Source organism: Pseudoliparis swirei, chromosome 10 (genome assembly GCF_029220125.1).
Source record: "Pseudoliparis swirei isolate HS2019 ecotype Mariana Trench chromosome 10, NWPU_hadal_v1, whole genome shotgun sequence".
Taxonomy (NCBI): Eukaryota; Metazoa; Chordata; class Actinopteri; order Perciformes; family Liparidae; genus Pseudoliparis; species Pseudoliparis swirei.
The window spans coordinates 4,849,185-4,875,375 of NC_079397.1; the positions used below are offsets into that span (position 1 = coordinate 4,849,185).

At 45.3% G+C, this 26,191-nt stretch overlaps 1 protein-coding gene and 1 long non-coding RNA gene across 10 annotated transcripts in view; one reads left to right on the forward strand and one right to left on the reverse strand.

The window, feature by feature from the left end:
• magi2a (membrane associated guanylate kinase, WW and PDZ domain containing 2a) overlaps positions 1 to 26,191 on the reverse strand; it is a 181,203-nt gene that overhangs the window by 79,558 nt on the left and 75,454 nt on the right. The window lies entirely within an intron of this gene.
• LOC130200269 (uncharacterized) lies at positions 7,979 to 26,140 on the forward strand. Its single transcript, XR_008832971.1, has 3 exons — positions 7,979 to 8,093; positions 15,077 to 15,142; positions 25,603 to 26,140. It is a non-coding gene; the product is annotated as an uncharacterized LOC130200269 (long non-coding RNA).

The following is a 26,191-nucleotide window of genomic DNA, read 5'->3' on the forward strand; positions in this document are numbered from 1 at the left end:
TGTAATTAAGGAACGTTCAGACTGTGAGACACGATGACGGAGCAAAGATCCTGGAAGTCGGAGAAATCCCAGTGACACTAGTGAGCGCACGCGAGTAACGCGATCCACGATGAGATCAAGGACGCCTCGTGAAGTCTAATTTATGAAAAGGCTCATGAAGCGGGCGCCTGGAATCCTTCTGAACGGCATCAAGAGGACAGATTCTCCCGTCTGATGGTATTAATACTGTCAAAAAGTGATAAAACATTCATCTAGATGGCATGGAAATATATTCACGCAGTGGAATAAAGTAGTTTGATGGTGGATTTAATAAATTGTGTGCATAATTAAAAGTAATTATGTGAGTTTCTCAAGGCTAAGTCACTAAGTTAGAAACTGCCATTTGTATCAAGAACAGAACAAACCAAGTTTTACTTAAACGTTTCGTATCTTTGAGATTCATCAAATGCATCTAAACGTTTGCAAAGTCGATATTTTACATCCATGATAGCACATTAGTACCACTATTTATTTCTAATTCTAACATTATATTCCAATCTGTGCAATATCCCCACATAACCTTCCCCCTCTTTCTTTTCCCAAGCTAGGAGCACAAGCCTTTTTATTTATTAACCTCTGACCTCTCCTTTTTAATGTTGATAACCTGGTTTTTTTTACTGTACCTACTACTATGTAACCTCCCACCTTATGTACAGTGTGTTTTTTATATTTTGTCCTATTACCTTCGCATTGAAAATGCCGGAAGGTTATGTTTTGATCGCCGTGTATTTATTACCTTCGCATTGAAAATGCCGGAAGGTTATGTTTTGATCGCCGTGTATTTATTTATTTATTTGTATGCGTGTTATTCGCAAAACTCAAAAAGTATTGAACCGAATCGCATGAAATTTGGTGGGATGATTGTTTATTATCCGGGGACCAGTTGATTAGATTTTGGGATCGATCGGGTCAAAGGTCAAGGTCAAAGGTCATGAACAGGTCAAAATGTTCTTGAATCGCATGAAATTTGGTGGGATGATTGGTTATTATCCGGGGACCATTTGATTAGATTTTGGGATCAATCGGGTCAAAGGTCAAGGTCATAGAAAGGTCAAACTCTTTTTTTTTACCATAGCACGATACATTTTTGTCCAATTGGCATGCAACTAATGCCAAAATGTTCATAATTCAATGCCCAATCTTGTGATATGCGAAGGTATGCGCTCTACCGAGTGCCCGTTCTAGTTTATTTATTTGTATGCGTGTTACTCGCATAAGTCAAAAAGTATTAAACCGAATCGCATGAAATTTGGTGGGATGATTGGTTATTATCCGGGGACCATTTGATTAGATTTTGGAATCAATCGGGTCAAAGGTCAAGGTCATGAAAAGGTGACAGGCGGCAGCTTTAATCTGGAGAGATCCCCTGCAGAGATATCATAGAGCGTCAGGAGAAGGCTCGCTTCGTTTTCTCAGCAGCTACTGTCGATTCTTCTCAGGATCCAGGACGCACATTCACACGCAGCCGCCGCCGTATGGCAGGTACAAAGAGAGGAGGAGGAGGAGGAGGAGGGAAGAGATATAGAGAGATTAAGGGAAAGCTGATCCATTTGGATATGTGGCCCCGGGGTGGCTGTGTGTGAATGTGCATCCTGGATCCTGTGTGTGTGTGTGTGTGTGTGTGTGTGTGAACGCACTGCTTTGTCAGCCTAATCCCCCCCCAAGCCAGAGCCACGCTGGCTCAGGCACATCACCACCCAATGACACAACCTGTTTGTCAGCACGACCCGCCAAGGCGTGCATCGACCCCGGCCTTCAGAACCCTCGCTCTCCATCCGACACCACCCTCCCACCACTCTCCCACCACCCTCCCACCACCCTCCCACCAGTCCTCCCACCACCCTCCCACCAGTCCTCCCACCACTCTCCCACCACCCTCCCACCAGTCCTCCCACCACTCTCCCACCACCCTCCCACCAGTCATCCCACCACTCTCCCACCACCCACCCACCAGTCCTCCCACCACTCTCCCACCAGTCCTCCAGCGCCAACCGCTGCAACGTCACAGGGGCCAATTTGTGCGTTTCCTGTATCCTCTCTGGGATCGAGTGTGGGATTTGAACCGACCCCCCGGTGGGTCAGAGAGGCTGAAGTAATCACGACACTCCGCAGGCTGGAAATCACCTCATCGTGAGACCTCGTGGCCTTTTAATACCACAAGCTCAGCTACCTCGTCCTGCCATCACCTTTGTCCCTTTCCTGCTATTGGCCCTACAGCGGCTCTGGCTGAATGTGTGTGTGTGTGTGTGTGTGTGTGTGAAACCTTTGAAAGCCTCACCTCTGCTGCACGAGCGAGCAACAGGAGATGACATCAGTGCGAAATATGCCGTTATTATTCCAGAGTGGTTTAAAGTTTGTTTTCGTCTTTTACCTGCAAAACAGCAGCTTTTAAGCAAAACAAATGATTAAAAAAGGTGAGAAAGTAACTTTCTTTATTCCCAATGTGTGGCCGTTTTATCCAAATAACGCCTATTTGTAAATCTGCGGGCAGCGAACCAAAGCGCACGGCGACAGCGGTTCTGTTCGGGAGGTCGACGTCGAGCTTTCTCCAGCCAATCAGCAGCGAGCGAGCCGGCTCCTTCGTCCCGCCAACGCCGTCACACAAAACGAGAAGTAATTTCTGAGAGTCGGCGTACCGCAAAACAACGAGTACAGCTGTGTTGATCTCGCCCAGGCAGCACAGAGGATGGAGACCATCAACTTGCTGAGCTCTGATTGGTCGATTGTACACAATCACCTATGAGACTAAACCAGATCTAATTGTCACAACAACAAAAAAGAAAAGCTTTTGGGGTTTTATCTCTACGTACAAAACATTGTCCCCATGCACACAGCGAGCGTCTGCATATGAACTGATAGAGCAAATATGCAATATTACTGTGAGAATATTTAAAGATAATGTTAAACTTTCTCCTGGATTTTCATCGATCACGTTACATTTCCATTTGTGATCAATAACATTTGACTTGTAGAGTTTCCATCGTGTGTCTGCAGCCTCGGGTCGGATGCCATCACATGGTAACACATATTGACTGGATCAGCAAATACCTGTATGCACTGTAACCATGGATACACAGACAACAACTACCAACAGAGTTTTTTAATTAAAAAAAAAAGGGTTTCATTTGACAATTATTAAATCACAAAATCTGTTAGTTATTCAGGATATTTGAGCCACTTTACGAATAACTTTAACTAAATGGACAATTAAGAGTAAATTTGGGGACAAAAAACATTTTGTTGTCATTTGAGGATTCTGGGATTTTTTTCATGCATCAACTAAAATTCCCGTAAGTATCCGAGATAATACAAAGTCATGAATAATGAATGGTGACTTTTATAAAAAAATAAAAAAGGAATTATTCATGAAAACTGTCCTCCTTCCTGTTACTTGCTCACGGCGAGAGAAAAAAAAGTATTAACGCGCTGCACTCGGTATAAACAGTGGGTTGCAGAAAATGTTTCTATAAATAATAATAAAGCTCGGTTCAGAGAGAGTCTCTTGACCCCTGAAGGTCGACTGAGGGATGGAGAGGAGGAAGAGGAGGGAGGAAGACTGTTATGAAGGGGGCCATTTCTTCTTCTACCAGCACGAGCACATGGTTGCTTAATAGAATTGACCTGAACTGCCACATGAAATCCTAGAAAACTAATTACCAGTGATGGATTCAAATGACTCGTGAAAATCATTTAATAGAAAACATTCGCACTCGGTGTCTCGTTTGATATCATTTTCATCTCTACATCTCGCCGCCACTTGTGTTTTAAAGTAAAGAGATGTTTTCTTACATACGGGGAAGTTATTTGTGCGCTTATGGCCACAATTTTTATTTCTATTATAACACTTTACATAACAAATTAGTGCTAAAAGGTGGCCGATGAAAGGATTCAACAATAAACAATGAACAACACAATTTGAAAGGGTGAGCGTAATTGGCCTCAGCTGCTGGTTGTTTGTTAATCAGCCAGGTAATTTGACAATATAGCATTATATTAATTAATGTTGTGTTTAATCACCCTAAACAATGAGTGCTGTTTGGGGTTTTAGTCGGTCTGAATTATTAACTAACCTCCAAGTCAATTATACATCGCCTCTGAATTCGAGCTGTTATTAGGGCGCAGTTTAAAATTCAGATTAGTGTTAATTACAATAATTTATGAGATAAACGCTGCGTAACCAGCTTTTACTTTGGCGAGTAAAACGTTCTTAGAATTGAAAGAAATGATGGTGAGAAATAGGAACATTAGGACCTTGATTCCAGTCAAAATAAATAAATGAATCTTTGTGGAATATAACTTCCTCTGCAGCAGCATTCTGCTACACTAAGCCCCTCCCCCTCTCTCTCTCTCTCACACACATTCCCTCCTTTCTTTGATACAAGCATCCATTAACTCAGGATCCAATTACTTGGAAAGCTCCTAAGCTCCTCCCACTCGCCATCCATCTCCGATTGCTCGGCCAATGGACGGCTCCCCTCCGCGCGCCCGGCTCCGCTTCCTTCTCCGAGAAGCGATCCTTCACCAGAAGGCCGCCGCCAACGCCGCACACACACACACACACACACACACACACGCACACACACACACACACTTTAATTGGATCCTTTTAATGGCGCTCACTACGGCCACTTTCAGCCACGTAATTAGGTTTCTCTTCCGATAGAGTCTCATGGTTGATGGGTGAGAGAGACAGAGAGAGGGAGACAGAGAGAGGGGGAAAGGGAGAGACAGAGAGGGAGAGACAGAAAGAAAGAGAGATACAGAGAGGGAGAGACATAAATAGAGAGAGAGAGACATAAGAGAGAGAGAGATAAGAGACAAAGAGAGCGAGGGAGAGAGAGAGAGACAAAGAAAGAGACAAAGAGAGAGAGATAATAGAGAGACAAAGAGAGCGAGGGAGAGAGAGAGACAAAGAAAGAGACAAAGAGAGAGAGATAATAGAGAGACAAAGAGAGCGAGGGAGCGAGAGAGACAAAGAGAGAGACAGAGAGGGAGAGACAGAAAGAGAGAGGGAGAGACATAAGAGAGAGAGAGATAATAGAGAGACAAAGAGAGAGAGGGAGAGAGAGACAAAGAGAGAGACAGAGAGGGAGAGACAGAAATAGAGAGAGACATAAGAGAGAGAGATAATAGAGACAGAGAGAGGGAGAGACAGAGAGAGACAAAGAGAGAGAGATAATAGAGAGACAAAGAGAGAGAGGGAGAGAGAGAGACAAAGAGAGAGACAGAGAGGGAGAGACAGACAAAGAGAGAGATAATAGAGAGACAAAGAGAGAGGGAGAGAGAGAGACAGAAAGAGAGAGACAGAGACATAGAGAGACATAAGAGAGAGAGATAATAGAGAGACAAAGAGAGAGAGGGAGAGAGACAAAGAGAGAGATAAGAGAGACAAAGAGAGAGGGAGAGAGAGAGACAAAGAGAGAGACAGAGAGGGAGAGACAGAAATAGAGACATAAGAGAGAGAGAGATAATAGAGAGACAAAGAGAGAGAGGGAGAGAGAGAGACAGAGACAAAGAGAGAGACATAATAGAGAGACAAAGAGAAAGAGGGAGAGAGAGAGAGACAAAGAGAGAGACAGAGAGGGAGAGACAGAAAGAGAGAGACAGAGACATAGAGAGACATAAGAGAGAGAGATAATAGAGAGAGGGAGAGAGACAAAGAGAGAGAGATAATAGAGAGACAAAGAGAGAGAGAGAGAGACAAAGAGAGAGACAGAGAGGGAGAGACAGAAAGAGAGAGACAGAGACATAGAGAGACATAAGAGAGAGAGAGAGACAGGGAGAGAGTAAAAAAGGCCAGACTTTAAGTTTTACACTCGGCTTAATCCAATTTCACCCCCAGAGGAATCATCTCATGCCGTTTAGACTTCTTCAGTGTTTTTTTTATGGGCCGCCGTATAAACCAGAGACTAGAGTTGAATACCCATCCTCATTGATTTTTTTGTGGCCCTTCCATCGCTCTTAGTTTCTCTTTCTTTTACACCTTTTTCCAACCGGCGCCTCATGACCGACGCAGAGCTCCACTAAAAGGAGAAACCCACCGGAAAAAACCCACCCTCTGACTCCCTAAACGCCGCCAAAACTCCCCGAACAGAATGCAGATGAGGGGATTTCCAGAATGATTAATTTCTGCCACTTGTGGGGCGATTAGAGGGAGTCGATCAAATGAATAATATATGTATGAGACCTCCATCAGAAGGCGGCGGCACGGTCGCAGGAAATGAAATGAACGGATGACGGGAGAACAGTGAGAGTCGCTTAATGGCAATTAGAAAACAGAGACGCCCCCTTGAGGGATAGAGAGGGTTGAAAAGAGGGGGGGAGGAGAGAGAGGTGTAATGGCATTACGGGCTCACAGGAGATGGATGGGTCACTCCCCCGTCCAGGGGAGAAAGGACATCGCGTGATTCTCGGCGACCGCTCTGACGCTTCATTCCTCAGCGTCAACAACGTTTGTTTACACCTGGATGTGGATCCCAAACTGTGAGAGTCGGGAAGACTGATCGTCCACTCGTCTCGTCCTAAAAAATGACCGCCGTCAAAAAAACAACAGCGGGGCGGTCCATCTCAGGTGACATATTTTCTAAAAAAGAAAAAAAAAGTTTCCGACTTAATATGTTCACGTCTGGGAAACCGTGAAAGAGATTCTGACTTGGTCAAATTTAAACGATATAGAAAATTCATAATGATGTATTTTTATAATTAATTAATTAGTTACTTGTCAAGTTTAGGCATGATAATTGGTGCCATCTCAAAACAAAATCTAATCCTATAAAAAATAAATATATATAAATATATATATATAAATATATAAATATAAATCTATAAATATAAAATATATAAATATATAAATATATATTAAAAAAATATATATAAACATATATAAATATACACACACCATGTGAACGCTGCACTAGTGACCCGAGTGGAGGGTGAGATGAGATCTGAAGGTGAAGGAAGACATTCTGCATTTCCTTTCTCCTCGTGTGACACTGAAGTGACGACCGCATCTGAAGTGAGGAGGGAGAGTTTCATGTCTAATTCATGACGTCAACTTTGGGAAACGGAAGGTGCATTTTTGCATTTATATTACGGAGAAACGCTCCATTGATTAGAAAAAAAAGAAAAGAAAGAAAATCGGATGAAAACAATTGACAGTCGCAGCCGAATGCAGCTTCAAAATATGAGACACTTCACACAGCAGTGGCAAGTGAGAGGAAAAGGGGGTGAGGGGGGGGGGGGTGAGGAGGGGGGGGGGAGTCTCGATCGCCTGTGCACGTGACCACCACCTCAGGAATGCCAAGTGGCTTCTGAACGAGTCCAGAGAGGGAGCGTGACATCCGCCCGGAAACAGGAAGTAGATAGACGGAAAGAGACCAAATAAAAGCACGTACACTTCGTCTTCTTCCCCGTTGAAACCAAAGCGCTCCATACGGCCATGACATCCCCACCTGACCGCCTGGCTGCGGCCTCATCAAATGAATCACATTCCGCACCAGCAGCAAGATCCGACCGCACCTGAAGGTACACAACCAATCAGAGCCGAGGAGCCTCTAGCGCAGCGAAGTCGGATCAAACCGTCAAACTTGGATTCAGAAACGCATTTGAGATGTGACCCCGTGAGGTCGAATCGTCATCACAGTCTCAGAATCGTGATTCCTGGAGTTTAACTGGAGTTCACGAGCTTCACGCGGTGACCGGCGGCTCCGGGTTAGAGTCCTTGTCCCCGATTGGTCGCATCACCTCGGAACAGTGAGAAGGAGGCGGAGGACATCCTCCCATCGGCCTCTCGTCAGAGAGGCAGTGACGCAGCTTTAAATCCCCGTTTGAGTCGCGGCACGTGTGCCGGTTACCGGCTCAGCGGAAAGACCATTAACCCGCTAACGAGCCAATCAGCACTCAGCAAGCCGCCGCTTCATTAAAGTGGCGTCCGCCTTATCAACGCCGCACATGAAATGTGTTGATGGGTCAATATAATAAGACTTGTTGACGGCTCGGCGGGGACCGGAGCTGGATGAGCAACAAACGGTTCAGCAACAAAAGCCTCGTCACAGGTTTGGAAAACAACAACAAATACAGATAAATACCAAGAATCATTTTATTATACGTGCTTTTGGCAATGTGTGTGTGTGTGAGAATAGTGTTTTTGATTGTGTGTGTGTGTGTGAGAATAGTGTGTTGGATTGTGTGTGTGTGTGTCTAAGAATAGTGTTTTTGATTTTGTGTGTGTGTGTGTGTGAGAATAGTGTTTTTGATTGTGTGTGTGTGTGTGTGAGAATAGTGTTTTTGATTGTGTGTGTGTGTGTGAGAATAGTGTTTTTGATTGTGTGTGTGTGTGTCTGAGAATAGTGTGTTGGATTGTGTGTGTGTCTGAGAATAGTGTTTTGGATTGTGTGTGTGTGTCTGAGAATAGTGTGTTGGATTGTGTGTGTGTGTGTGTGTCTGAGAATAGTGTTTTGGATTGTGTGTGTGTGTGTGCGTGTGTCTGAGAATAGTTTATTGGATTGTGTGTGTGTGTGTCTGAGAATAGTGTGTTGGATTGTGTGTGTGTGTCTGAGAATAGTTTCTTGGATTGTGTGTGTGTGTGTGTCTGAGAATAGTGTTTTTGATTGCGTGTGTGTGTGTGTGTGTGTCTGAGAATAGTGTGTTGGATTGTGTGTGTCTGAGAATAGTGTTTTGGATTGTGTGTGTGTGTCTGAGAATAGTGTGTTGGATTGTGTGTGTGTGTGTGTGTGTCTGAGAATAGTGTGTTGGATTGTGTGTGTGTGTGTGTCTGAGAATAGTGTGTTGGATTGTGTGTGTGTGTGTGTCTGCTGGCAGATAGTGTGCAGCTTAGTGTTCACCCATCTAGCCCGCCCCCCGTGGAGCTGATGGAGCCCCTTATCTCGGACCCTCAGAGCCCCTCGACTCACACCGCCCGCAGAACACCGAGGCAAAAATAAACAACATATGCAGGAGGGGAAGAAAATAAATACCCTCCTCGGAAACTGATATTTCTCCCCTGGAGACGCGGCATCCATCTTTGTTTGCCTACGAGTGTGTGTGTGTGTGTGTGTGAGTGTGTGTGTGGCTCTACCTTAATGTCCTGGATGGGCAACAGGAAGACTTAAAGAGGATGAGGGGGAGGGGGAGGGGCGTGGCTCTTGATACATGATGAAGTTATTGCCAGCTGGTGATGGATTGGAAGGCAGAGGAGGAGAAGGAAGTTGAAAAGGTAGAATAACATCAAGTCAAGTGGAAGTAGAGGAGACAGGGGGGGGGGGGGGATGAATGCCTCTTCTTTTCTTTTTTTTAAAGAAAGGGGTTTTAACACAATCAATGTGTGGGTGTCAGGAATAAAGATGGGTCAGCCAGGCATTTTCTTTATGGCTCATATTCCCCCGGGGGGAGGGGGGTGATATAGAGCTAAGCATCATGGGACGTTTGCTTCTCGGAGTCCCGGGAGACCAGACGGCTCATTCTCCACCTCGCAGCCGCTACGACGCGAAGAGAAGAAAGACGGCGGAGAAAAGAACACTGATGCCATAAATAATAAAAAGAAAAGATAAATGAAGAGAGAGAGAGAGAGAGAGAGAGAGAGAGAGAGAGAGAGAGAGAGACGCTGAGAGGGAAAGACGAAGTTGATCAACGATCGGGGCTCAGAAGAGTTATTGGACCCTGTGATTTCTCCTGAGGCGCCCTGTGAACGCTGCTGACCTCACAGCAGGAAGTTAAGGGACTCAGGGTGATGTTCGTGACATCAAACCATGAGATCAATTAATTGATTACTTCATCAATCAAATCACTGAACAGTTTTGATCATTATTTAATTATTCAAATCGATGAAATGGTGAAAAAAAAGAATCCTATTTCTTATTATGATTATTTTTCCCAGTCATCAAATTTGGGCCAATCGGCTGCTGGCTGTATTTAGTATTTAGCTAACGGGGCGTGAGCAGTTTCATCATTCGCAAACAACTCAAAACAATTGTCTAAATGTCTCTATAAAGTCCATAAAAATAGAAACCAGAACGTCTTTGTCTTCTGTGACGTATTTTTATTTATTTATTCTTTTTTTTAAAATATTTGAATGTGTATGTTTGCGTCAAATCCTCAGCATTTCATTGGCCCGTTAAAAGTGGGCGGGTTTAACGTGAAGCACGATATGGAGCCACGGAGGCTTTAAAGGACGCGTCACATTTAGTTTTACAGGAAGTAAAGATTATTGGATTTTTTTTTGTAAATATAATTGCATTTATTGGAAATAGGCATGTGATAATAAAAAAAAAGGAGGATTCAAATTGATTTTTTCATTTTTAATTTAATTTAATTTCGACACCGAGTAGAAGGTGGCTCGAGAGCAATCTCATCATTTTTGTCGAGGGGACGTTTTTGGGATCGCCGTGACTCCGTTAGAACTTCCTTCGGCATTGATGGAAAGGTTGAAGGCGGGTGGGTGGGTGGGGGGGGGGGTCAGCATCCTGCACACCTGGCTTGATTTTCCGGAGAATATCAACAAGGTCGGCAGAATTTGACAGCACAAGGTGACGCTGTCAAATTCTGGTTTTACGTTTGAGTGGCAGATGGGGAAAAAATACTGATGATAGGTGGGAAGGGACAGCGGATCGGTCCTCCCCAGAGACGGAGCAACTGAAAGCTTGGAGGGGGAAGCTAATGTACAAGTAATAAATACATAATTATATTAATATACAGTTCAACGCCAGCCAGCGGACACGCGTAAAGCTGCTCGACATGACGTCAAGAGAATGAAAATGTCTGTAAAAAGTCACGGGTGTGTTGAAGCATATTTGTTCACATGAATGAAAGGAAATTGTACAAAACTAAGAAAAGGAAGGGGTAGATAAACCAGAAGGAGACAACAATACCAACGCCGAGCTCACGCTGGAAGCTTCTCGCGCCCTTGATGTTCCCGAAGCTCGGCCTTGATGTTCTTTGGTGTGTGTGTGTCTGTCGGTGGGGTTTTCTCCCCGTGGCCACGACCGCACTGATCTCCTTCCAACATAACAAGTGAGACAAAAGGGCCAGAATAACAGTGGAGACTAATTAGGACACATTCTGGGGGAGACGGGAGGAGATGAAAGAGGGGAAGGAAACAAGTGGGCGCCGGGTGGGAGGCTGGAGAGGCCAATTTCATTTGATAGAATTAAATTCAAATAAAGTGTGCGGTGAATCGGACGCCGCATTCGCGGAACTGCGAGAGGGGAAAAAATAAAAAAACACGGCTGCCAGAGCGCAGCAGACTCGCAGTATTTGTGGTAATTATTGGTTATGGATTACAAGGTGTCCTTCAACCCGTCGATCTAGGGTCCCTCTATTTATTTCACCCGCGAGAAATTGTGTTCAATATCAATAAATCAATTATTTTATTATTGAAGAGTCCAATAGCTTAACGTTATGAAACACCTGTGAGAGGCCGAAGCAGACGGATCGATTGGTGGTTTAATCGATCCTCCACGTGGTCGTCGTCAATTTGCGTGATATCTGGCGAGCAATGGACCGACGCGTTTCCACGGCGATGAGCGCGCGCGTCGTTACCGGGAGGAGGAAGCCGTGATGTTTACCCCGACAGGAGGGCGATCCATATTAATGCGTCCTCCTCTCATTACCATTCATGAATCTACAGCCGGCTTTGAGACAGTGTGTGTCATGGTGGAGGAGAGAGAGAGAGACAGGTGAAATGTGTGTGTGTGGGGGGGGGGGAGACTGGGTATTCATCGCTTCCTCCCTCCTTTTGATCTCTCCTCGAGCGGATGGAAGACGTGTGTGAATTTGAATGTGGAGGAAAAGAATGGAGGTGGAGGAACGAGAGAACCAGACATGTGAAGACAGGAGTGGAGAGCGAGTGAGACGAGTGTGTTCCGAGGCACTCGCACATCCCACTCCGACCCAATTTCATTACTCTCTCTCTCTCTCTCGCCCCCCCCTCCCTCTCCCCACTGACAGTAGCGTTGCTTCACTTTTACACTACGCTGGTCTTCATTTGCACCGCGCCACGCGGCGAGCTCCTGGGAGAGCATCTGTCACCACGATCCCAACACGCCGTGTCAGTGTGTGGGCCGGCTGCTGCCATGATAACCGCTTGTGTGCGTGTGTGTGTGTGTGTGTGTGTGTGTGTGAAAGCGAGTGCATTCCTGCTCCAGCATCTACCGCTGCTGGCGCGCTGCGAGGCTTTATTGGCTCAGTTAAACAAGCCCAATATGCTAAAACGTGCGTGTTTGTGTTCCGTTCTGCTTTTCTTTGTGAGCGTTAAAGAACCAGAACAACAGCACACAGAGGGTGCAACCGGGAGTCTCTTGGCAGCTCTGAGCAGCAGTTGACTCCCCACCAAAAGAACATTTAATTTGGCAGCGGTGAGAAAGAAAATATACAAAGAGCGTCTGAGAGGAAACGCTGCACTCCACTTGGGACCTCCGAAAATGATGGAGATTGTTCCCTATTCTCTATATTTATATTCTTAATTCTCGCACCCTGTTGATTGTTGTTGTTTTTGTATATGAACAAATTAATGAGGCTGCGGTGCTTTGGCGTTAACCACGTTAACCAGTTCATTATTTCCTTCTTCAGCTCTAGTGCCACTAAGTTCTTTCTTTACAAGCAGCCATCACAATAAAAAAAAAAGTTAATTTCTAGGAGGAATTAATTCATAATGAATTTTATTCTAATACTTATTCTTTGATTTTGTTGTTATTGTTTGGTATATATATATATATATATATATATTAAAATAAAAAATTCTGATTACGTGTTTTAAGAGCCGAACAGAACTTCTTCAAACCTACAGTTCTAAAGCCAAAAATTATTATTTACGGTCATGCGAGAAAAATAATATGGAATATTCGAGATGCCGGAAGAGCGATTTTTGTGAGTGAATGATTATTTATCAAAAGTGTTGCTGTTAATTTGTCTTTTGACTAATCGTTTGTCATTTTTCGTATCATTAAAAATACAAATAAAAACTCAAATCCAGAACAACAAAAAAACGTTAAGAACATTGGCATCCTTAGCGAGCAGACGAGTGGACGCACTCACAGGAAACGCATGAATCGTACTCAGGATGTGTTAAGGCAGACACATGGGGGGGGGGGGGGGAACGTTCTCTCAGAACCACCTCCACCCCGGTGGATACGACATGAGGATGAAAGAGACCCGTGAACTGGGCTCTCCTGGTTCACTCGGTCATTCTCTGCCTCCTTCAAAAGAAAGAAGAAGAAAGAGCGCTCCGAGTGTCTTGATGGGCCATCTTTGAAGCTCCGGTGAGTAGCGATTACGGAGCGCCGTCCCCATTCATCCCACATGGGTCAAACCATTCAGTCAGACGGGGGGGTCATTAAATGCTAAAAAATAAAATAAAAAAGGACCTGGTGGCAAATGGACCCATATTAGCCAATTAGCTTCCCTCGCTGGAGTACAGGGGGACAATGACGAGTGGGGGTTATTACCTCAGCGTCGCCCTGCAGGTTGTAATACAGAGCGGTCGTTACCTCGGCGGGGGCTGAAGGCTGAGGTCTGCCGGACGGATCACCATCATCTGTTATTTGGCTTCATCCGTCAGCGAGGGGTTATTTCGCAGCGTCGCGGGGGCCCCGACCTGCCACCGCGGTGAACAGATAGATGGGGACGCTCATCAAAAACATACATCGTGAGCAAAGAAAAGAGCCGTCGGCGCCTCTGGTTCTTGGACTCCGCTGACCTCTCAGGTTCAGCCGAACTTCAGAGCGTCACAGTTGTGATGCACCACATGTACTTCCCAGGTGAAATGACTGTAATTCAATGTAAAGTCTACTCCACCTTTATAGATGACATAAGACGAGGCTTTGTTATTTTATTCTGATGTATTATAATTCTGGAGATCCGATTTGGCCTATTTTTAGCATGCATGAGTTGTATCGAAATATACGTTGAATTAAAATCAATGTGTAGTTTGTGCATGCTCAGCAAGGGGCGTGTCCTAGTGTGCTTCCTTTAACCAATCAGTACCTCCTCAGCATGACACATTGAAAATGTGTTGAGACGTGAATATGCACCAAAAGTACCAAAGTCGGACATCGTGGTCAACGAGTCGCCGTTTAATCCGAAGCGATACCAAAAATCTTTTGAGCCGACGGTCCATAACGGATGAGCTCGTGTCCGTCTCCATGAAGAGAGGCGAGAACGTCTTGTGGTCTGACCTTTGACCTCGCTCCCATAGGACCTCTTTCTTTATTGAGGACGTCTCCGTGCCGGTGATAACGTGCCGAGCCCGGACCGAGGAGGTGATGCTCGGAGTGGCGGCGGGCCCGTTGTTGCGACGCCTTGCTTTCGTACACATGTAAATCCGCCGCTATCTGGACCGCCGGGGCTGAGAAAAGGAGCGGAGGCCGATGTCCTAGATTTTCACTCTGCGAGGACGACACCGATAAAAGCACAAGCGCTGCTCGGCCCGCTTTCACCCGGGCGCCGTCTTCTTTACCAAAACACTTCTTTTCATTTTCCTTTGGTTTGCGGATAAGCTCGGGGGGGGGGGGGGGGGGTGGGGCGTGTGTGGGAGGAGAGCTTCAATCTGCACGTTTTCTTTTCTCACTGAACTCGTGTCCACGTACAGCGCCGTCGCCGTGAAAAACAAAATGTTGATTGATGGACCGTCTTGCCCGCGTCGGGCGAGGGGGGGGGGCTAAAAGCAAAACATCTTAGAAGAGTCCGGGGAGCGGTTCTTCAGGGGATGCAAATGAAGACGGAAAAGTCCCTTTTAACGATGCACGTGCACGTACACGTGCACTAAAAACCTGCATCTCTCCGTCAACAAGAGCGGGTGGTAACAGAGCGTGAAGGCGAGAGAACAAGCGAAGGCTTTGATGTGGAGTGACGGACAGCGGCGGCGTGTAAGTGAGGATTTCAGAGAGGCAGGAAAAGGAAAGAAAGCAACCGGGAAGAAGAGAGTAACAACGTGAGGAGGGCATTGAGGAGAAAGAGGAGCACTTAGAGGAGACAAGAGGGGGGCGGAGTGACGCTTTCGGTTCACTGTTTTTGAGCCTCTTTCTTTTCTTTGTATTCCCGGCAGGTATCGGTGCGGCTCGGCGAGCGGAGAGGTTCCTCAATCCGGACGCAGAGAGAGAGGATTGTTTTGGTGAGGAAGTCAGTAAAGTTAATTTATATTAGAAGTGTCAAAGTGCAGTACAATAGTCCATTAAAGAAATGTGGCAATAACAGGGGCCACAGCATGTCAACAGTGAAAGGAGCAAAGAAAAAGACGGTGCAGTAAAGAACACAATTAAACAAAGATAAAAAGCAGGCCGTAGAATATTTCATTATTGTTACTTAATTAATATTTAATTTTGCATCCAACAAAAGGAGGGAGAAGATCGCGAGGTGGCGGCGCCGCCGAGCGCCTAAAAAAACACGTTCATGTAAAGCTGCTGAGAAACTACGCACTGTTTTTTATTTTTGTATTTATTTTTTACATTTAAATCATTAACCCTCCTGTTACCATAGGGTCAATTTGACCCCATTCAAGGTTTAACGTCGGTGTTCGTTCGGGTCAATTTGACCCCAGGCTGTTTTTCACTGTGTCAAACATATAAGAAATATCAACTTTTTTATATATTTAAAGGGCTATTTAGGTAGTCAACAAACAAACATAAAGTGCCTCACACTTAAACTTGGAAAACAATATCAATTCTAATAATTTTCTGGAGGTTTTAATTGCTGGGGTCAAATTGACCCCAAGGGTAAAATATGTCAGTAAATATAAAGGTAACAGGAGGGTTAATAGAGCCCTGGTGCATGAGCCGAGATGCATATTTCACGGGGGGTAACATAACGGCCGCGCTCCAGATGAAGAACGGGGAAGTCGGTGACGCGGCGTAATGAAAACGCACGCGGTCACGCCGAATTAACGAGAGGGAACCCGGTGGAAGTGACAGAGCGGCGGGGGTTAAAGGAGGCTTGGCGCTCGTCGACACAGCTTCACACGCCGGCCGGCCGAGAGCGCCGGATCCTCATCCGCCCTGACGGCGCTCGTAAAGAAGCCATTACGCAAACACTTCCCACGGGGCTGACCACACGCAGCCGCGGACCCATCCCAGACTCCCACAATCCCCTGCAGGAAATGTGACGGGCTGGAAGAGGAGCTCGCTTTGCACGCCGCGAGTTGGTGGTCAAACGAGAGGATCCTGGACTTCTAGAGATCGCAGAGCTAGAAATATAAACTATTTGAATTGAATGTGTTTTATAGGAGCCGTTTCCGGTAAATAACAAAAACACACACGCTTATTAAAGTGTCTTATCGAGGGCCGCAACTTTTAATTTCTTATTAAAAGTGTCTATATGTTTTCTGAACTTAATTTACGTAGAAATGTAAAAACAACAAAACAAACACGTTGATATCGCGTCATGAAAAGACGTTAACGCGTCTTTTTTTAAATCTTTTACTTCAGTTTTGGGGACAATGGCCGTGTAACTTTTTTTTGCATTAGCAGTTACCGTCATTTGGAGGAAGTACACAGGAAGAGTAATGTCGCCACGTCTCGGGCAGATACCTGTGGGCTGCGATAAATATTCCCATATTTGTTGACATTTCTGCAAATTGGGAGCATTAAAAAGCCGGCAGAGCGATCCATTAGCGGCTCCGGTTTGCGATGCGCCTCTGGATGTGCAGACGACTGTCGCCGGACGGCTTCAGAGCTGGAGACGGACGTGATGGATTCGCAGGCGGGTTCTGGATGGTGTACGACGAGTCTTTCCTCTTTCGGGGGTTTGAATCACGCGTGTTCAGATTAGACTGAATTATGACTGAGAAGAAGTGGGAACTCGTGCACGGAGTGTTTTAAAGCACCCGATATTTTAATTGCCTCCGTGAGCCTCTGAGAGCCGGACGAGCGTTTCCTTCTGTTCTCAGAACACCTGCCTCTCTCTCCTCCTGCTGCTGCACATCACCAGCTCCCAGAGCCCAAAATTGGGCTTTTAATTGACTTTGCACGAGTTATATGGACGACTCACTTCCGGTGGAGGCGGAGCTTGTACTGCAGTGGTGTTGCACACCATGGCACGTGGTGTACTGTGGTGTACTGAGGTGTACTGTGAAGTACTGTGGTGGACTGCTTCTCGTAAAAACAACCACTCAAGGAATCACTTCCTGCTCTCCTGGACACGAATAACTTCCTGCTGGGCAAATTCTGCTGATTCGGCAGGAAAAAAAATGCGGCCTAGTCCTTGAACAAGTCGCCCATCAAGTCACAGATTCTCTCTCATCTCCTCCCGTCCACCACACTACGTCCACTTAGGAGTTTGTAACCTGGAATAAATAAAAAATCGGAAGTATAGTTGCTATGGTTACCTACTGTTGAACCACTGGTCTTTTTTTGACGTGTTCCTTGGCGATGAGACAACGTGCAACTTTAAATACGCCAGGAAATCTGTCAGCGTCTGCACTGCCAAGAGAAGTCCCGCGATGTCTGGCCGACCTCCTGCATCTGCGTCGAGAACCGACAGATTCACATTGAATCCACTTCCCTCGGAGCTCTCCCGACCGTAACGCGCGGGGGAGGCTTTTCCTCTTCTCCGCGATTATTTCGCAGCTAGAAATAGGACGAACGTGAGGAAACCACAGCAGCCAGTTTGAGCTTCCTGATTTTCCTTCGGTTACAGTGGGAGTTATAGTTTTCCACCGTTTCGTCAAAGTCAAAAGCCAAATGAACGGCTGTGCAGAGCAAAGGGTCGACCGATCTAGTACAGCGGTTTATTTTAAGCTCTATACGCAGGGTTATAGACATAACCCGGGGGTGAAGCCCTTGTAGGATTCTCTTATTCCCTCGTGCATGTTCATCATCCATCAGGTTGCAGTCAGAGCCCAATAAAAAGGTAGTGGAAAGACTTCTCTACAATGCATTTCTTGAGGAGAGAGTGGGCGGTGCGAGGGAGGATCAGATGGTCAGAAAGCAAAAAATAACAATTTAATAAGCTCAACCCCCCCCCCCCCCCCAAGGGGGAAAAGGAGGTGGCAAGAAGGAGGCGGGGAGCATCTTGACAGCTCTAAATGAATGTTAGCCTTGGCCGGGTCTCAGAGCTGAAGGTCTACATCTCATCGCCTGAATTATTCACCTGCCGGGCTGCCGATCGGCCGCTCGGCCTCAGCGTGATGCAACCCGACGTCAGCCTCGTCATTATCAGCCTCCGAGTGGTCGGTCAGAGAAATACAAAATTCCCCCGGAGGAAGATATATGACTCTTATTCCAAAGCTCGCCCGTTTCAGCCCGAGCTGGAACAAGAAAATAATACCACTGTCCATACTGCCCACGTCTATAATGGATGATAAATAAACTTATCATGCATGATCTAATCTACGTAGAAATGTTTATCGCGTCTAAAAATCGCCCTTACTCATCATAAAGCATTTTATAATTATTAGAATAAAGTGTTTTTGTTGTGAGAGCGTCCCGAAAAGCCATCAACTTGACTATTTCTGAGAAACGACTTTACGTTTAAATGTTTCTCAGAGTCGATGCCGTGTATTTGCCGATCCCGATTTACGAGATGCGGCCAACGCGATTCGTCACGGCTGGTTTTCTTGGAGCTCCGTCCTCGTCTTCGTCGGGATAAATATCCCAATGTGAATAATGCGAATACTTAAATTCTCTAATGAGTTTGATGGTCGATGATGGTTTGATGAAAATGTTTTTTTGGGGGGTCAATATCGAGCTGTTATTGCAAATCCAATTCCGCCGTCCCCGGAGACCTTCAGTGTGATGGAGTGTCGTTGAATTCAATGGAAGTGATTTATATAAAGACACCAGACAGGAGAGAACTAAACTACCAGAACTCATTGCCTTCTTGTTTTTAGTTGGGATTGCATGCTACTGTAAAAATGGGGGTGGACAAAATAATAGAAACACCTTTTTGCCATCCAGCAGGACACCGCCGCCACCAACTACAAGCTCCACACATTGTTCTATTGGACTGTGCAACTGGGACCAGTCCATCCTCTAATGCTCCCGTAGACGCGACAGCCTGTCCGAAGACTACCAAAACAATCGGTTCATCAGGAAGGCTTGGGGAAATAAATAAATCCCCCCCCCCTCAAAAAAGCGTTTCTTTTAATGAAGTCTCCGTAGACCGTTCCCCTCGCCATTAGCCGCCCTCTCGTTTTCTCCCCTTCACAATGGATGAAAGCCAGAAGCGCTTGTTAAATTAATATGACAATTACTCTTCCGTCGACACTTTCTTTCCACGCGAGCAAACTTTTTAAAAAGCAGCACAAGCGGAAGCGGTTAGCCGGAGTGCGTCGGCTCTCGCTCCCCACCGCGTTGATCAAACGAGTCGTGTTTTCCATAACCGCCGTGCGACGGTCCGATGAACACGAGCGGCTGCGCGTGCTTCATCGCGGCTTCGGATGAAGGAGCGGAGGGCGAATCTCTTCAGAAGGACAGGCGAGGCCAAAGCACTTTTGATTAAAAACAAATTTAAAAAAAGAAGAACCAGTTGGACGTGGCGGCAGCGCTCGCTTTCATCAGCGGAATTTAAAGTTCACGGGACCTTCCGCTTTGTGGATTTACATAAACGATGCAGAGCGACTTCAACATCCATCAAAGCGGAACTCCCCCACAAACAAAATGGCATCGGGGGTCGAGGGGGAGGCGGCGGAGATGAAAAGCATTCGTGTTCAGCAGAACGTGACGTGTGACTGAGCCGTCAAAGGAGTTTCTGTTGATGTTCGGGGGGGGAGGGGCAAATTACTGCATACAAGAAGTGGAACAAAAATGGGTTTGACGTTCGACTTGAAGGGAACATAAAGACGTGCAGGAACAAAACACACGGGAGGAGGCTCCGGAATACTGAGCGAGGACTCGTGAGCAGACGAGTGCGTTATTGGCCAAGGTGTCGGTGACCGGGCTGACCGGCCGGGGGGGGGGGAATGATTTACGATGAGGGAGCACGCACACCGACAGTAATGTTACGCACGTTCAATCTGTACGACGCAAGCATATATATATATATCTCTCTCTCTCTCTCTCACTCTCTCACTCTCACTCTCTCACTTCCATTTGTGTCACGTGATCGAGTTTGACAGTCGCGTACATCTCTCCGTCTTTTTGACCTCCTCGCCGCGACGTTCCGTGAACGTCCTCGGCTGCTCCACGAAACGATCCCCCGGTCGGTCGTCAGCAGCGTGAGCGTTGGGGAGGAGATCGTGTGGAGCGTGAGATCTCCTTCATGGACCTGATGTTTTTCCTCGAGCGCCACCTTGAAGTGCAACACCTGGTCCAGGGGTCAAAGGGTCACAACCTCCCCGTCTCACACCTGTTGAACATCATTTCCAGTCTCAGTCTGGCCGCTGTTTATCGTCTAATCATAAAACATCCACATCAGGAAAAGGTGGCTTCTCATTGGCCCCTGAGACTCTCTTTTGGAGGAAGATGTGTCCTGATGTCTTTGTCTTCTTCGCGGCGGTCTACCGACGGTCACTGGGTCAAACCCGTCTAGAGCGGAGCGTCTAGACGCGCCGCTCTCGGATCTCCGCCCGTCACCATAAATACTGCGAGGTCTTCGGCCCCCTCCCACGTCACAGCCCTCCTTAGACTGCTGGAGCCGTGATGTGACGGATGCACCGCTCCGAGGGCGCTTCAAGAGGAGAGAGCCGATAAGAGCCGGGACTGTAGCCAGCGACTGGTTGACTCCTCCTCCTCCTCCTCCTCCTCCTCCTCCTCGCGCCTCCTCCTCCTCGCGCCTCCTTCGCCCTCCTGTTCCACGGACATCCGGCCTTTTACTCTCCCTCTGCTAACAGATAACCTCCTCATGCACTTCATTCACATCAACTTTCTACCTTGTTGCTCTTCCAGCTTCATTCAGCTTTTTCTCTTCTCTTTGAGATACTCACACTCTCTTTGTCTCGCTCTCTTTCACACACACACACATTGTCTCTTTCTCACACACACTTTGTCTCTCTCACACACACATTGTCTCTCTCTCTCACACACATTGTCTCTCTCTCAAACACACACATTGTCTCTCTCTCACACACACATTGTCTCTCTCTCACACACATTGTCTCTCTCACACACACATTGTCTCTCTCTCTCACACACATTGTCTCTCTCTCAAACACACACATTGTCTCTCTCTCACACACACATTGTCTCTCTCTCACACACACACATTGTCTCTCTCTCACACACACACATTGTCTCTCTCTCTCACACACACACACATTGTCTCTCTCACACACACATTGTCTCTCTCTCACACACATTGTCTCTCTCTCTCACACACACACATTGTCTCTCTCACACACATTGTCTCTCTCACACACATTGTCTCTCTCACACACATTGTCTCTCTCACACACATTGTCTCTCTCTCACACATATTGTCTCTCTCTCTCACACACATTGTCTCTCTCACACACATATTGTCTCTCTCTCTCACACACATTGTCTCTCTCACACACATTGTCTCTCTCTCTCACACACACACATTGTCTCTCTCTCTCACACACATTGTCTCTCTCTCTCTCACACACATTGTCTCTCTCTCTCTCACACACATTGTCTCTCTCTCTCACACACATTGTCTCTCTCACACACATTGTCTCTCTCTCTCACACACATTGTCTCTCTCTCACACACATTGTCTCTCTCTCTCACACACATTGTCTCTCTCTCTCACACAGTCTCTCTCTCTCTCTCACACATTGTCTCTCACACACATTGTCTCTCTCTCTCTCACACACATTGTCTCTCACACACATTGTCTCTCTCTCTCACACACATTGTCTCTCTCACACACATTGTCTCTCTCACACACATTGTCTCTCTCACACACATTGTCTCTCACACACATTGTCTCTCTCACACACATTGTCTCTCTCTCACACACATTGTCTCTCTCTCTCTCACACACATTGTCTCTCTCTCTCACACACATTGTCTTACACACACACACATCGTCTCTCACACACACTGTCATACTCACACAAACACACATTGTCTCACACACACAGACATTGTCTCACACACACACATTGTCTCACACACACATTGTCACACACACGCATAGGACATCTCATTAATTTAATCGCCTTAAAGTAACAAATTATATTTTAAACTAAAATGTTTCGCTGACCATGAAGACGAGGACAACCGCAAAGAAGAAGAAGAAGAAGAGCATGACCGGTTATTTTGTGTTGTTATTTCCTCCAAAGCAAAATGAACGCCGTTAATAGTCCCGTCACGTTCAACCCACCCAGGACCGGTGACACCACCAGGTGTCCGGGGGAGGTGTTTAATAGGAAGCTCGGCCGCTCCACTTCCTGCTCCGTCTCCGTCTCACAGGAAGACGCCATGTGGACTCGCGCCATCTCACGGTGGCCATGGTAACGTCTCGACACGACGGACCCCGGGCACAAACACAGATTTACATCCAGCACGACGTCATCAACGTCACATTTACATCCAAACATATTGAATCTGAATTTTATTTTTGAAGCCTCTATATTTGATGGATTTTCGAAGTCATATTTTAGAGCATTGTTTGCCATAATCTCTCCTTCTGCCGTGTGGATACAGATCAGTTATGTCAGCTATTAAGCATTGCAGCAGGAATTACCATACCACCGTACGTCTACTTCCTCATCCTGAAATATGTCGTTTGCCATCAGTGAAGCTGTCGGCGGCGGCACGGAGATACAAATGCGGTTCCATATTTATGCGCCGAACAAGCGGAATGAGATTCAGTAAAACTATCAAATTAAATGTGCTCAGTGAATTTGCACAAGCGGCGGCGGCAGCTGGAGGAGCGCCACCTAAACGCCCCGCTTGTGGTAAACATGTCACCTCCTTCCTCGCTTCCTTTTTTTCCGATTGATATTAGATTTTACAGACTGCTTTTCAGACGTTTTTTTTTCTCACGCTTCCCCCCCCCCCCCGACTCCTTCTCCTCCTCGCCGACGGCTACTTTGCATCATGATGCATCATCTACTTCTCATGAATACGCAAGTGTTCGCTGGGAAATCTATTTCGCCCCCACCCCTCCCACCCCAAAAGGGGATTAATAAAAGAATCGGGGAAAAAAACGGAAAAAAAAACGAGAGCAGAAAGAAAGAGGCACCGATAAGCATAAACCAGGGGTCGTACCAGTAGATTTCCACGACTTTAAACAAAATTTCCATGACCAAATATTTGGTGACATCTCGGTGGATAAATGACACAAATGAATGAGGGACAATAGTTTGATTAAAAGAATAAATATTGATATAAACGTGTATTCTTTTCCTCAAACTGCGTAAACGAACACAACAAAGTTCCATAACTTTTCCAGGTCTCAAAATATATATATTTTTAATTCCATGATTTATCCAGGTTTTCCATGACACATAATCCTGATGATCTTCATATCTTGTTTTTCAACGCATATTCATTTGCATTAAGCAGTAAGGAAACAGATGAAGAGAAGGGAAGGAGGGAAGGAAAAAAGGAGATTTCAAAGAACAGTCATCAGCGTGGAGGTATTTATATAGTCATTCAAAGCGAAGTCGCCGCTCCAACCTTGAGAGTTATTGAGCGACGTCGGAGCCGAACGGCGACAACAACAACACCGGCGGCGTGGCTCCATCTCCTCCGTCAGCGTTATTCCCCGCGCCACCGCCGCCGCCCATTTCCCCCACAAGCGTGAACCCCAAGTGCTGCAAAAAACCAGCTCCCCCGCTCGGTCACGGTGTGAGACGAAGAGACTCTCGGTCATATCCTCAAAACAAAGAAATGAGAAAAGCTGGTTTTTTTAGGACATTTCTTTTTGCCCGGCAACATATTCAGCACCTGTTTCTACCATATTTGTCAATACGTCTGTGCTGCTGCATGCAGATGAGCTCACTTGTAAAATATGTTGTAATAAATCGGCTTATGATTTGGCTCAACTTGGAGAATAAGTGCCTCTGGTGCAGAAACTCTGTGAATCCGCAGCACGCTGCCAACAGGATGTGCTTTTAGTCATTACTCAGTTTATCGGCCGGTCGGACATCATCTTGTTGGCTCCGCTGTGATTTCATATTTTCTTATATTTGAGAGGAATACAAATTAAATGAATAACATTTTTTTTTTAATAGCTACCAGTGGATGTAAATGTAGCTACAACTTAATTTACAAAAAGTGTATTTTTTAAGTCAAATAATACATTAGACAAAGATACAAAGCATTTTCTTTGTTTTATTTATACATGCATTGTTTAATAATTAGGAGCATTTTATCAACTTCAGATGTGGAGCTTGAGATGTGGAACAGGGTTTTTCTTCCAGCCTTACTGGGAGTAAATATGTATTTAATCTCCACATGAATTTATGTTTCAACACTTGCATGCACTCGTCTTCGTTTGGACCAGAGTGGAATCGAAGAGCAACACACATTCATTCATTGAAGGTTTCATGTTAGGAAGAGAGAGAAAAAAATATGCAATTACAACTTTTCAGTTGCACGCAGAGGTCACGGCTAATACGTTTATACAAGGTTTTCCTTTTCTTAGAAATATTGGAGTGGGCAATCACTGCGAGCGGCTTCGTATCTCTGGATGTGGAGCTCTAGGACAGCCGACGTGAGCGGACCCTCTAATGCCGCCCCAGACCGAGACCCCCTTTAAGGTCTCTGAAACCTTAAAAGTCAAACGGCTCTGTGAAAAGCAGCGGGATGGGCTTCAATGATTCTTCAGACTTTTTTTTCTTCCTTTTTCTGTTCAAAGCAGACATTTCCAGGACTAAATAAATAAATAACGTGACCCGGTCAGCTCCAAAAAGTCAGATAAGACGAGCGTTTCAGTCCAGAATGTCATCCGCTGAATGCTAAAATATTAGGCATGTGCACTCAGGAAGTATATAATAAAATGGTGGAAGCCATTCTGTATTTAATTCCCATAATAATAATAAAAAGAATAGAAAGAAACACAAATAGATGATAAAAGAAGCAGAAAAAGAAAAACAAATCGAGTTTTTAGATAATTGAGTTATTGTATGCGTTAATATGTGACGAAATAATCAAGGAAACATTTATTATAATATACATTACATATAATAAACAAATCGATGACTAAATATGCGGTGGCACTGGCAAACGACGTTGCGTAACGACGGAGACCGTTATGTAATCCGAGGTACCGCCGGGCTCGCATATTTTTTTAATTGGAGACTGAATTAAAGGACCAAAGGAGAGTAATTAGGGTAAAAATGGTCATATTAAACTACATAAAGCTTCCCCATATGACAACTTTAATGTGATGATGGTGAAGAAACATGGCGGCCGTCTGCATGAAGAGGACCCGGCTCATTCTTATTTTTATGTGATTATACAGGAAAGAAAACAATATTTGTTGATATTATATTCCAGTTATGCTAACAACCACCTAAAATGTACAAATCTATATTCAAATGAGGCCCTATCTTATCAAACATGTGCCCGTTGTCGTGCATTTACAAGGACAGACATCTGAACTCTGGATAAGGTTGTTGACATATCCAAGTCAGAGGGTTTCTCAGAGGGAATGTGAATATCTCTGTATCTATATATTTGTTCTCTGTGCTCGAAATGTTTTCATGAATAAAATGTTCCATAGGCTTCGCGGGCTCTGAAAGATAAATGAAGAAACCAGCTCTGTGAAAACCCTCGAGAACAATGATGGAAATGAGATTGGAAAAGTTGGGGCCGCGTACGAGCTGCCGAGGTGGAGGCTTCTGGCTCAGAGTCGGAGAGAAAATACATTTGGAAGGGAAAAAAAACAGCTTTTGATTTGGAGAATCAAGAAAATGTCCCTAATAGATATAACCCCCGTGGAACCTCCCCGGATAAATACTGCTTTCTGCGTAACAAGTTTTGTGAAATTATATGTTTAAATATGCAAATGAGGCATTATTTTACGTAAATGTGTCGCAAATAGACAGAGTAGTAAAAAAAAAAGCACCTACTTGTGTATTCAGGACATATATTACTTGCTTTTAATGGTTTTTATAACTTACTTTTGACAGAGTGTATTACTTACTCTTAATGGTTTTTATTACTTACTTTTAATGGTGTGTATTACTTACTCTTAATGGATTTTAATACTTTTGAATGGTATGTTCTTCTTAAAATTAAAAAGATGTTCTGTAACTTTGCATTGTGCGTATTTATCCTACTATTAACAAATATACTATGTGTTATTGTTT